The following is a 9,283-nucleotide window of genomic DNA, read 5'->3' as shown; positions in this document are numbered from 1 at the left end:
TTTCTGTTTCACTCTCTTCACTGTCATGTGATTAGGATGATGACAAGACAAGATAACCCATTGTTGGAGTCATATGTTTGTAGCTATAAATGAATAAAAATACTCTGCAGGACATTTCCAAATTTGTTTTGGTGGATTGTTGCATTATGTGGCGAAGCAGACAAACAGGATAGACACTTGTGGAAACCACCCAGTCTTTTGTGTTGTAGAAACAGGCATGTGAAGGAGGTGATAAGGAAGTCACTGTGAGGTTTTTGACCCTTTATGTAAGGGGTTCCCAAAGTGGGGTACGCATACCCCCAGAGGCACTTGGAAGAAGCCCAGGGAGAACTTGAAGATTTGTTTTGGGAAAAATACATTAAATAAGTCATCGTGTGCTGAATACAAAATAAATAATGATATTTAATGTTGAAATATAAAACACAATAAATACATTCATAAAATAGTTTGATTGTCAATCATCTTGTTTAAACTTTGGTAACATTTTAAGAACATTTGTATTTTATATTATTCAAAATAAGTTTATTTGAGTAGATAAGTATTTTTTTTGTTGATGAAAGGTTCAGTTATTAATCAACGACCAACGGCACTTTTCAGTTTATATTTTGGTAACAAAATGCACTTTAAAAAATGTGTTATTTTCTATATATCACAATTAAATATATGTTGTTTACAAAGTTTTGAAAATACAAACAAACATAAAGAAAGAGTGCAACATAATTGTCTATGACTTTCCTGATCACTATTCTGTTTATATCTGTAAATTATATTCTCTTTCATCTATATACATGTATTTGTTTTTATTAGTTGGTTTTCATATTTTGAAAGCCAGGTTGGGTTGGTATGGGGGTTGCCATTGGTTCTGGGGGGGTGGGGTTTATACTTTGTGTATCACAAAATCTTATATCATTAAATAGGAATTTCTTTCTGTTTCTTTTGTATTGTATTTTTGAGATGCACAATGAAAATAAATTTAAAAAACTGATTTAAAAAAAAAAAAATACAAACACATCTTTGGCAGAGGGACAAATTTGGGCTAATTTTGTTCAGTCAAAAATGCTGAAGTGAGAGTTGGGGGTACTCGGCTAAAAAAGTATATTTCAGGAGGTACTCCACTGGAAAAAGCTTGAAAACGACTGCTTTATATGATCTGAAATGTAAGTAAAATAATAAAACGTCCAACTATGCAACAGACAGTAGTGTTTTTATTACAAAGGAAGATCTTTATGAGTGTAAGCCACATAATGATGGTTACATTAAGAGTTAAAACTGACCAAGGCATCCACCAACACACAAAAAAAATACACCTCCTGGATTTGACTAAGCTAATAGTTCAGATCTTCTCATTCTTAAACAACCACTGGACTGTGTTTCAATGGGAAAAGGTCACATGGACTGATGACCCTGTTTCAACGTGATGAACAGATCAGGGTGAGGAGAGAGGTACGAGGACTGTTCAATAAGTTCATGGCCTCACCCAGAAATACTGAGTAAAAATCAAATGCATTGGTCCGTGTCAATGGTGATGGGATAGTGATGCTTGAACATCGATGGACCAAGTGCATTGCTGTAAATGGAGATTATGTTGAAAAATAAAATATAAATTATCAGTCTGTGTTGTTCTGTTCTGGGTGAGGCCATGAACTTATTGAACAGCCCTCGTAGATGAAATTATTACCCATCATGCCTAGTGCCTTTGGGCCTCCCATTTAAGAGGGGTTCAAAGGTTCTCATCAGGGTTTAGGTCAGGTGAGGAAGGCAGTGGAGTACTTCGATGCATTTGATGAAGAATTCTTGTCTTCTTGAACGATGCTGACTTATTCCCGTGCCACCACTGGATGACAGTGACTTCTACAATCATTTCCCCTGGGATTAATAAAGTATTGATAATAAATAAAAACTTTCAGTAGGTTTAAGAGTTGATCTGAGTTCATCTTGAGCTAGCTGGACCCAAAAAGATCCAACTAACTGTCTCAACTCTGAACATCTTGTACTTCTGGACACTCCAGGTGGGTTTTAGTTCAGGGTTTTAATGCTACTGGAGCTTCCTGCTTGATTCTCCTTAAATCTTTTTCTGTTAATTCATGTCTTTTCTACTCTTAGCATTTTTGCACCCCTGTTGACCTGATAATCTGTTGGGCATGCTTTAATAGTTTAAACTATTTCAACCATCTGTAAGGTATTTTAACACTTTTTAACTTGTCACTGTTACTTAAACCTCCTGTTTTCTTTTTTTTCTTTTCTTTTTTTTTTTACCCATTTTACCTATGAATAAAGAAGCTGTCTAATAATTCTGTATACCTCATTATAGGGTGTTGATTATTTTAGGCCCCACCCTCTTTTACATTAGAGGGTATGCAGGTGACATCACCACTAGCGGAAGTCACCACGGTTCCGCCCACTGAGTGGCAGAAAGAGGGAGATGATTGACAGCGTTGGCTTCAATACTGTCTAAACTGAAGAAAAATATTTAATAAAAAATGTGGAAGAGCTGTTGTGCGATTGATTGTATGAGCAGGTTTGAAAAGCAGTGGGAGATATCGTTTTACAGACACCGAAAGACAAAGAAAAGAGACATAGATGGATCCACAAATCCAGGAAACCAAACCTAGATCTGTGGATCCTGTTTGGTGTCAGCTAACATTAATTTATGCTGTATTTTTGTGTAAAATCAAACCTTAAATGACGTATTGTTTTGGTTAACGTTCCTTCTTAGTAAAGCTCTTGGTTTCATGATCAGATCTTTCATGGTTTTTGTTTTCATTTTGTGATTCTGAACCTTGTGCTCCTACATGATTAGTAAACTAACTTAAACTGAGGCTAACCTAGATTTTCAAATACAGGGGAACTGGAGAATAAAGCTACGACGGAGTATTAGGGCCACATGAGAAAGTAAAAACACTTGTCACTACGAGTTTAAAGTCATAAAATATCAATTTAAAACCCGTAATTTTATGAGAATAAAGTCGAATGCAAAGAGAATCACAATGTTATGAGAATAAAGTCGTAGTTATTAAAAAAATCATAATTTAACAAAAATGTCATTCATTTATGAGACTAAAGTCGTCATATTCCGACAATAAAGCCATAATATTCCAAGAATACTGTCGTAATTTAAAAACAGGTGGGAAAAATATCATAATTTACCAGAATAAAGTCATACCCTATAACCTATTAACCTATTAGTGCATGTCTTTGGATTGTGGGAGGAAGCCAGAGTACCTGGAGAGAACCCACGCATAGGTTAATTGGTTAATCTAAATTGCCCATAAGTGTGAATGTGAGAGTGATTGTTTGTCTCTATATGTCAGCCCTGCGATGAACTGGCGACTTGTCCAGGGTGTACCCCGCCTTCACCCCTATGTAGCTGGGATAGGCTCCAAGCGACCCCCGTGACCCTAGTGAGGATAAAGCGGGTTCAGAAAAAATGAATAAAGTGGCACCCTGCTGGTCCACAGCAGTAGTATGTGTGTTGTATAAAGTACTGGATCTGAACTAGACTCAGTAAATCTCCTCAGTACCAGTAGATCCTGCATATATTCACTGGGGTCAGTCCACGGTCTACTGTAAATGGACTTTGGATCAGCTGGTTCTGGGCCCTAGTTTTGGACCCTGGTTGTCAGTGATGATGAAACCATGTATATTTGTTTCAGGTAAAATATCAATGATCCCCTCCACCCTGGATGTCAGGATATGCGATTTCAGGTCACATGTTCATGGACCACTTGTTCTTTGGTAGTTCAAACAGATCCATGTCCAGTCCAACTGTCCTTAATTTAATTTCATATTTCACATTTTCCAGGTCTCGCTGTGTTTACTGCTGTACTCCGTCATGCTGAGCAGGTTGGTTTTTGCCACTCAGTCTGACTTAGAGGGGCGTGGCCTAGGGGGGAAGTAACGTATGTGCATACCCTCTATACTAATATATATCACCTGGGAATGATGAATTCCAATAAGAATTTGAATTGATATAGTTTGGAGTTGGAAAATACACATAAAAATGATGATACGGTCAACAGAATAGAATAGAATAGAATAGAATAGAATAGAATAGAATAGAATAGAATAGAATAGAATAGAATAGAAGCTTTATTGTCATTGCATAATGAATACAACGAAATTGCACATACCCCCCACATAAAAACCCACAAATAACATTCAAACTACACTCTTACCACTCATAAATACATTCAACAAACACACCAAACACATCAGTATTAAAATACTTTTATATGAAAGTGCAATTATATGAAAAAGTGCATCTGTATAAAAGTCCCCTGGCTTGGATTTTAATGTGCTGGTGACTATGGTGTATGTTGGTGGTTTAGAAAGTAGATGGCTTTTGGAAAAAAACTGTTAATGAATCTGGTGGTTTGTGATCTGAGTGACCTGTAACGCCTCCCTGAAGGCAGAAGAGTGAAAAGGTGATGACCGGGGTGGGAAGTGTCTGTGCTGATGTTCCTGGCTCTTGTGTAGTGACGGGAGTTGGCATGTCCTGAAGTGAGGGAAGAGGGCAGCCAGTGATTTTTTCTGCAGATCTTACAACCCTCTGTAGTGCTGTTTTGTCTGCGACCGAGCAGCCTGCATACCATGCCGTGATACAGTATGTTAAAATGCTTTCAACAGCAGAGCGGTAAAAGGTCACCAGCAGTCTCTTGCAGAGGTTGTTTCTTTTTAGGATCCAGAGGAAGTGGAGGCGTTGCCGGGCCTTTTTAACAATGGCTGTGGTGTTTGTAGTCCAGGAGAGGGTGTCCGTGATATGTGTGCCGAGAAATTTGTAGCTGTGCACTATTTCCACACAGTCACCATTGATGAAGATGGGGGATGGGTCAGCTCTGCGTTTCCTGAAGTCCAGTCCAGCAGGATCAAAATACTCAATATTCAAAATAAGTATTTCATTTATCAAATAGCATGAAGAAAATATTTTGAACTAGACATGCGCATATTTCCTGAAGGAAATGTACCCCGTGTGTTTGCCTCTTGCCAGATTTGTGGACTTGTGTCTAGGTGTGACGTAAAAGCAAGAACTAGTACCAAAGACCGTTTATAAATGAAGATAAGCAACAAAACAATCTGCACAAAAAGCCTGAAAAGGGCTCAAATCAATAAAGGGTCCTTTAAGGGGTTCTAAAATGAGACTTAAATGCAATTTACAGTCAGAGACAGATAAAACAAAAAGATGAGCCTTAGACAGTATTTAACCCATAAAGACCCAAACATCCATCACCAACCAAAACCATCTACTGATCTAAACTGTTTAATCCCTGTTGATCCACTAATCATTTTCATACATGTCAATAATTGGTGTAAAATACAGTTCTTCATCTTTTCATGGTCATCAGATATGACCCATTTGGACATTCAGAGTCTCCGTAGTGAACATGGAAACACCATCATCTTCTACATTGATTCACCAGTCAAACCCGTGGAGTTGGATCAATGACAGTGGATGGACACGCTGGGTTTAGGTTTAGTTAATGACAGATTGGACTGAAAAAGACACTGTTTATTCGGTTTGATCTGTTTCTGATAGAAGAACCATCAGCTTTAATCTGAGCTTTAATGAACATCTACATGATCAGTGAATTAAATATAGGAAAATATCTGGTTTATACTGATAAAATACAAACTACAGAATATAATATTATAATAAATGGAGATAAATCACTTAAGAAAGGTTAGACATAGAGTACATTCATTTGTGAACTGACATTAAAGTAGTGCTGGGCCTTTATGGGTTAAAATGGAGTCAGTGGTTATGTGGGGGGTGGGGCCAACTGAGGTGGGAGGGACAATCTCCTTTTAAAGACTTCAACTGACCAATTACAGCCAGGTGAGGACAAACATGGCAGATGTATCTGATATCCACTAACGACCTGTGGACAAGAACCAACCAAGAAAGAAAACAGCTGTGGGATCTGTGTCTGGAACAAATGAACCTGGAAAGATGGATGTTCACTACATCTGCATATATCAGTAATAATAGTTAACAGTAGGTCTAGCTCTTGTCTACTCCTCTATCATGTGTCATTGTGTAATTTTCTGGAAAAGACAAAATTATTTTGAGTAACACATTTGTTTAGAGAAAAGCTGACAGCTTAAAACACAAGCAGAAATAATAATTTTTTTGGAAGTTTTACATGTGTTACCAGTTACACAGTCATTTGAAAGCAGTGTTAATTTAAGTTTTAGCAACAATAAAAGATTGAAATTACACTACAAATAAAAACTTAAGGATTTTTTTAATTTTTGGGAGATTTTTTTCAGTTGGGATTCTTGCACAGCGCTTTTTACTTTTTTTTGTGTGAATTGAATTGAAACACATTTTTTTAATGACCAGACAGTTTTATTTACAAATGGCAAAAATGACACCAAATGACAAAAAAAAAAAAAAAAAAAAAAAAAAGAAATATCCTTAACTTTTTGTTTGTAGTGTACATGTCATGGGTTGATTATAGACAGAAAAGAAAGAAAGCGCCAAAAAAAAAAGAAAGAAATATCCTTAACTTTTTGTTTGTAGTGTACATGTCATGGGTTGATTATAGACAGAAAAGAAAGAAAGCGCCAAAAAAAAAAAAAAGAAATATCCTTAACTTTTTGTTTGTACTGTACATGTTTTGGGTTGATTATAGACAGAAAAGAAAGAAAGCGCCAAAAAAAAAAGAAAGAAATATCCTTAACTTTTTGTTTGTAGTGTACATGTCATGGGTTGATTATAGACAGAAAAAAAAAAGAAAGCGCAAATATGAACCATTAAAAAAAAAACAAAAAACTAATATGTCAGTATGGTCTATTTGAAGAAGAAAACAGTCTCTGTCTCATGGGATCTGGACAGACTGTGAACATTCCTTGTTGCATATCATTAAAGATTTTTTTTTTTTTTTTTTTTTTTTGTAATGTTCTGATGTCCTTATCCTTCCAGAAGATGGTTCATGGTTGTAATGTGGCCTGTCCTGGAAACCTGTGGGTGAAGGTGGGATATGTCATGGATGTGTTGCTGGTTCATGTCATATATAAAATCCAGATATTAAGTCTTCTTTTGCCATCTGCTGGATAAATAATGTTATAACTCTTTTTTAATTTCTCTACTTATTTGCCAATATGCTAATACTCCATGTCTAAGTAAATGGTTAATAAGTTCTTATTTAGACACTACTAATCACTAAACCCATGAGATACTTGACAACTTATTTTTGAGTGTTAGATCAAACTGTCTGGAATAATCATGTTGTTTTAATGGGATTTTTCATTGAGCCTGTTTACATTACCATAAAAATCAGATGACTGGGAGTAATCAGATGAATATAATAATGGAATATGACTCTTTTATATGCACTACAGAAATGTGATAATAGGAAAAAAAAAAACTTGGTTGGCATGTTTCAGTCTGTTGCTTTTCTTTTTGAGTCTGTATGCACGTAAGATTTTTGCAACTTCATGAAAAATGGGTTCATAGGAAAACATTTTTTTCATTATTTTTTTCTTATGTATTTTTAATTATTTTTAAAATTATTTTTATTTTATTTATTTATTTTATTTATTTTTCAGAAGAAATGTTTCAATCACATTGTTTTTTTCATGCCTAAAGAGGAATAAAAACACTCAGGAAAAAATTTTGATTAAGGTTCTCATAATTCGTGCATGAAAGGGTTAAGGAAAAAAGAAAGAAAGAAAGAAAGAAAGAAAGAAAGAAAGAAAGAAAGAAAGAAAGAAAGAAAGAAATGTTCCCTGTGTCTAATAATTAATTCTACACCTAGCTAATTATTGCATTTAAGACAAAGTGAAAATAAAAGACTATGATGTAACCCTATGTCACTTGTTTCAGTTTGAGATGCTATTTTTATTTGTGTAAGTGACACTAGGCCTCGGTTTCATTCATCTCTGAGCTTCTGTATTGGAACACACCTGGACCACACCACCCAGTTGAACTGGGCGAGGACAACCGGTTGGTTTGCATTTATTTATGAAGACAGTGTAGGGTAAAGGACCAGAGGTGTCAAGACAAGACAGTCCACGAACATCCTGGAAATGAGGTGAGACTGTCTTCAGAATAACAGTGAAACATATAACACAAGACTGAGAGTAATGTCATGGTTAAAAACAACTTTATTTGAGAATATCTGCATTTGTATGTACTTAGAATTATAGTGAGCTAAATAATATCAAACCAAATTTTCTAAAAAAGCAACAAAAATTTACAAAATCTCTGCTGGTTTTTTAACCCATAAAGACCTAATACTACTTTTGTGGCAGTTCCCAAATTTTTTTTCCCCCTAGTTTTAACTTTTCTTCAGTGGTTCATCACCATTTATTCTGATATTATGCTCAGTTTTTTGCATTCTTGAGTGGAAATCAGGTATTTTCCTCTATTTAATTTACAGATCATGACTGATGTCCCTAAAAGCATAAATTAAAGTTGAACATTATTATATCAAAACAGCAAAAATGGAGAAAAGCGACCTATTCAATAAAATATATTCATATAATAAATAAATAATAAAATAAAATAATAAAATATATCATTAACTGAACATAAAAACAAGTGTCTCCGTCCACTGTCACTGATCCAACTTCATTGGTTTTACTGGTGAATGTTGTAGAAGATAATGTGTTTCCACAGTAACTACGGAGCCTCTGAACGGCCAAATGGGTCATATCTGATGACCATGAAAAGATGACAAACTGTAATTCACACCAATTATTTACATGTTTTGATAGGATTAGTGGGTCAACATTTATTTAACTTTTATATCAGTAAATTATTTTGGTTGCCAGTGGATATTTGGGTCTTTATGGGTTAAACTTTATTAATCTTGACACTGAAATCAATCAAAATGTCCAGAATAACTAATTTCAGGGCAAAAAAGTCACATAGATTAGAAAATAAATGCTATATTTAGTATCTTTCTTGTCAAAAAGTAGCCTGCAGGAATGTGTTAGGATTCAAATAGAGCAGCAACTATCAGAATTTGTATTGATTCAATTAAACGATTATTTGAGTTAGGGAAAAAAAAATAATAAAAATGGGAGAAGACATTTGTACTGTACAGTTTGTACTGCATGTGGATGAGTTTCTTTTGTGAAATAAAAAGATATTAAAAAATAAATGCTATACATAAATACATTTCTCAGACAAATATCAAGGACAAAGACAAAGACAGGCCCAGCAATTCTACAAAGAATGAATCTACCGATGGAAACAGAAATTACAAAAGAAGAAAAATAATTGAGTTATTTTGGTAAATAAACTTTTTACTGCATTTGCCTGAGAACTTTTTGCCTT

The sequence above is a fragment of the Sphaeramia orbicularis genome, chromosome 18, assembly GCF_902148855.1.
Source record: "Sphaeramia orbicularis chromosome 18, fSphaOr1.1, whole genome shotgun sequence".
NCBI classification, from domain to species: domain Eukaryota; kingdom Metazoa; phylum Chordata; class Actinopteri; order Kurtiformes; family Apogonidae; genus Sphaeramia; species Sphaeramia orbicularis.
Note: the sequence above shows the minus strand (reverse complement) of the source record.